At 36.3% G+C, this 5,330-nt stretch overlaps 1 long non-coding RNA gene across 1 annotated transcript; it reads left to right on the top strand.

Annotated features, from left to right (window-relative positions):
* Positions 1-2,196: 2,196 nt before the first annotated feature.
* On the top strand, positions 2,197-3,724 carry LOC143227019 (uncharacterized). Its single transcript, XR_013014829.1, has 3 exons — positions 2,197-2,309; positions 2,713-2,958; positions 3,560-3,724. It is a non-coding gene; the product is annotated as an uncharacterized LOC143227019 (long non-coding RNA).
* The last annotated feature ends 1,606 nt before the right edge of the window (positions 3,725-5,330 follow it).

The raw sequence follows: 5,330 nt of genomic DNA, 5'->3' as shown, positions 1-5,330 counted from the left end.
TAACTTGTATCGAATAAGTCACTAATAACAAAGGGATACTAGTATACCATGAGAAAGTCACTAATACCAAAGGGACACCAGTATACCCTGAGTAACTTGTATAGAAGAAGCAGAGAGACACAAGTATACCATGAGTAACTTGTATAAAAGGAAGTCACTAACACCAGAGGTACACTAGTATACCATGAGTAACTTGTACCAAAGAATGTCACTAACACCAGAGGTACACTAGTATACCATGAGTAACTTGTACCAAAGAATGTCACTAACACCAGAGGTACACTAGTATACCATGAGTAACTTGTACCAAAGAATGTCACTAACACCATAGGTACATTAGTATACCATGAGTAACTTGTATAAAAGGAAGTCACTAATAGCAGAGAGACACTAGTATACCATGAGTAACATGTATAGAAGTAAGTCACTAATAGCAGAGAGACACAAGTATACCAGGAGTAACTTGTATAGAAGGAAGTCACTAATAGCAGAGAGACACTAGTATACCATGAGTAACTTGTATAGAAGGAAGTCACTAATAGCAGAGAGACACCAGTATACCATGAGTAACTTGTATAGAAGGAAGTCACTAATAGCAAAGAGACACAAGTATACCATGAGTAACTTGTATAGAAGGAAGTCACTAATAGCAGAGAGACACAAGTATACCATGAGTAACTTGTATAGAAGGAAGTCACTAATAGCAAAGAGACACAAGTATACCATGAGTAACTTGTATAGAAGGAAGTCACTAATAGCAGAGTGACACAAGTATACCATGAGTAACTTGTATAGAAGGAAGTCACTAATAGCAAAGAGACACAAGTATACCATGAGTAACTTGTATAGAAGGAAGTCACTAATAGCAGAGAGACACAAGTATACCATGAGTAACTTGTATAGAAGGAAGTCACTAATAGCAGAGAGACACCAGTATACCATGAGTAACTTGTATAGAAGGAAGTCACTAATAGCAGAGAGACACAAGTATACCATGAGTAACTTGTATAGAAGAAAGTCACTAATAGCAGAGTGACACAAGTATACCATGAGTAACTTGTATAGAAGGAAGTCACTAATAGCAGAGAGACACAAGTATACCATGAGTAACTTGTACCAAAGAATGTCACTAACACCAGAGGTACACTAGTATACCATGAGTAACTTGTATAAAAGGAAGTCACTAATAGCAGAGAGACACTAGTATACCATGAGTAACTTGTATAGAAGGAAGTCACTAATAGCAGAGAGACACTAGTATACCATGAGTAACTTGTATAGAAGGAAGTCACTAATAGCAGAGAGACACTAGTATACCATGAGTAACTTGTATAGAAGGAAGTCACTAATAGCAGGGAGACACTAGTATACCATGAGTAACTTGTGTAGAATAAAAGCCAGTAATAAGAGACAGCGACGACTAGACCGTGGGTAACTTGTATCGAATAAGTCACTAATAACAAAGGGATACTAGTATACCATGATAAAGTCACTAATAGCAGAGAGACACCAGTATACCATGAGTAACTTGTATAGAATAAAGTCATAATAACAGAGGGACACTAGTACACAGTAAGTAACTTGTATAGAATAAAGTATCTGATAACAGAGGGACACTATTACACAATAAGTAACTTGTATACTAGAAAGTCATAATAAAACAGGTACACATTGTGTAGCTTCGCGTTTCCCAACAAACAAACAAAAACTCACACACAATCAGTTTTAGTAAATTTTTTCATAGAACAATGAGAATTTTTTTCGTATCTAATCTCAGGAACCAATTAGGAGCTAGACAAGTGTGAATGCCTTCATATTTTATAATAACTAGAATCACAGAAACTGACGAACGAAAGTATAGTTGCACAAGGACATTGTACCACTGGAGACAAAGTTTTCAATAAGAAATACGTGTCTAAAAAATAGTAAAAAGAGAAACAGGAAAAGTGGGCTGTTTCAGACATTTCTAATGCTTTGTCTTCCTCTCTAGATGACAAGACATCTTTAATGAAATCATTGGCACTAGATCCGCCTGGTTGGACATCAACAGTTCCATCTAGCGGGCCACTGAGCAGCGAGGGTCACTGAGTCATACCTCGCCTTCAAACTATACAAGGGTTCAGTCTATAGATAGCAGGAAGCGAATATTGAGTGTTAATTAGTGGAATTTGTTACAAAATCACCATGAAGGTCAGTATTGCTTTCACTTTGTATATAAAACCTCGGGTCTGTCTTCGAGGTGAGAAAATCTTCAACTGTTTTTACCTGATATTTATAATTCTCTGCAGAAAATGAGCATGAATTTGACGGTATGTTGAATACGTTTTCTAGCTTTTTCTAACTTTTTAAAAGTTTAATGTTATTTCATAGCGTTAATTCTATTACTCACATAATTATGTATATGTATATACATATATATAACAAACCTCAAGGAGAAAGCAGACGAACGGGAGTTGAACTGGGTTTGAAATACATTCGTCAAAGATGAAACGAGTCAAGTATATCTACAACCAGCTATCTTCAGTTCCTTATAAACACATAGGAAACTCATCTCTGCAACCAGCCTACTGTCACAACCAGCTAGGTTCAGTTCCTTATAGCTGTATTCTATAAATCTTTAAAACAAAATGTACACAACCATCAGGTAGAGCATGTCTTACAAACTTAATACTATGTATCAACTCACGTGTATTTTTTATATTTTTTGATCAGGTTATGGTTGTGGCTCTGTGTTTAACACTAGCCGGTGCCAGCTATTACCACGACTACTGGAGCTATCCTAGTCGAGATTATCATGGTTACATTCCTCGTTACTTAAGCCGATATTATAAGCCCAGATACTACAAAGACTGTGTGTGCTATAACCCTTATACCCACAGATACGAAGATATATACAAGTACCACCGATAGAAAGGCCTTGATTTCGGACATCTTGTCTAGTTCTTCGGGATTTTGGACGTAAGTTTCTGTCAAACAGGAGTGTAGGCGTTATAATGTTGTGAGTAATATCACTTTTTGTTGGTAAGGAGTAGCATAATAACTGGGGTTGAGTAACAACTGCCTTCTCTCTAGTCCATCAACTCGTAATTAAAGATAAGTGCAAACAGTTCTCGAGTAACAAAACTCACAAACAAATTGTCTCAAGTGAACATTATCTAACATAAATTACTTGTAACATACACTAACACCTGAGATTAGATGAACGGACGCTAAGTAGAATACTTGTAACATAAACCTTCACCTATGATTGAACTTATGGACGATATCTAAGTAGATTATTTGAAACATAAGCGTTATCATGTTACCAGATTTAGGGTGTGAGTAAACTTTAACACCAATATAATTCTAGGAAATTTCCGTCTTTTAATAATAACTTCTTTAAGAAAAATTTCGAAACTATCCGTTTAGAATTGAACAAAACATTGCGGTATGTTTAGGAAATAAAGTTTGTCTTACACAAACACACTTCTGCACAACATCATTACTTTCAAGAAAAACACTAACCCTACATCACCAATAAAAATCTCTGTATTTTAACAGTTTCGTTTCTTCTTTTCAGACTCTTTTTACCAGTGTATTTTGGATTGTAGAAACGTTCTGGATAAATCAGGATAGATCGGTTTACGAGACGTCTTCAGCAATTTATACTTCATTGTATTAGTGTCTTAAGTTTTTGTGTTCACGTGTACGGTGTATTTTTCCAATAAACATTGGGCGTGTTGAACATTGAAGTAACGAGTGATTATTTCATAAATAAACTTTTACAATAAAAACAAGACTTTAAGAAGACCAGTCAGTAAACTAGGCCTAACTTTTACTTTTCTTCACACACACACAAAACGTCTCGACGATAACTCTTAAAGTATCTAACGCTAAAAATTGCATTATACCCCTGGTGGGCAAATTGCAGATTCCCAATATTCAAGCTTAACTTCGCACAAAACAAACAAAAATCTGTTCACGCTGATACACTGAAAAACTACGAATTTATGCCGCCAGGTGCTACAAATCAAAACTATAAGTAAAGGGTTAGTTGGTTGGCGTTTTATGGTACAAATCAACTAAGCTATTTGCGGCGAACAACAGGTAAAAAAAAATTAAAGTAAAATTATTAAAATTCGTATAAAGAAATCAAGCTGAAACAAAGTTTAATTTTTTGAATTAAAAACATAAATAGTGTTAAATCCAATTTTTATATCAAATTTACAGCAGTAACAGAGGAAGTAAATTAATACAAATTTTAAAAGATTTTCTGTAGCATTATTTTAGGCTTGGCATAGCCAGGTGGGTTAAGAAGTTCGACTCATAATCTGAGGGTTGCGAGTTCAAATCCCGGTCACACCAAACATGCTCGCCCTTTCAGCCGTGGGGTCTAAAATCCCACTATTCGTTGGTAAAAGAGTAGCCCAAGAGTTGGCGGTGGATGATGATGACTAGCTGCCTTCCTTCTAGTCTTACATTGCGAAATTATGGACAGCTAGCGCAGATAGCCCTCGTGTAGCTTTGCACGAAAATTCAAAAACAAACAAACAAGCATTATTTTAACTATCATAACTCGCCAGGATGACTAACGGGAAAGTTTAAATATCAATGCTAGTCACCTGAAGTTGGCCTGGTTTCGAGTTATGTGACGTCGCTGCCATTTTCTAAATTCGTATCGAATTAATTTTATTTTAATTCGTAAAAAGAAATCATGTTAAAAAAGAAATTCTAATTTATAAATTAAAAACTTAAATAGCATTTAAAAGGCCATTTGTAAGGTTGACAGTATCACCATCGCAAATAACACTGTCCAACGTTAGGGATAAACCTTGGGACAAAACAAACATGTCTAAAATGGTGTGGTCGTTACGACTCTCAACGACGGCATGACAGTAAAAAGGTTGGTTATTGGGACCTGAGTGTCACACAGACCACACATTAGTGCATCAGTCCCAGATAAGGGAAAACGATGAATAAAAACTGTGACCAATGCATAATCTAGTTAAAACAACTTCCTCTTTCGGATCCTTATGGAAACAAGACGACCAAAGTCCAATAGAGGGTTTTGTCTGGAAAAGCTTGTTTTCACGTTGTTCACTACACGTCCACTGCCAAATGGCACGGAGCCGAGCCTTGAACACGGGACCTTAGTCCATATATGGAACAGGCACAGCAGTGATAGCGCCAGAGCAGACACTTTTATTTGCAGTGTTGGCAAGCTCGTTCCCTCGAATACCAACGTGGCCTGGTATCCAGAAAAAATGGATAGAAGTAGATGTTAAAGAGAAATGGGCCATTCGGTTTTGAATATCGGCGAAAACAGGGAGAGAATTAACGTAAAGCGATTC

Source organism: Tachypleus tridentatus, chromosome 9 (assembly GCF_004210375.1).
Source record: "Tachypleus tridentatus isolate NWPU-2018 chromosome 9, ASM421037v1, whole genome shotgun sequence".
Taxonomy (NCBI): Eukaryota; Metazoa; Arthropoda; class Merostomata; order Xiphosura; family Limulidae; genus Tachypleus; species Tachypleus tridentatus.
This window is presented reverse-complemented; position numbering and strand designations above follow the sequence as displayed.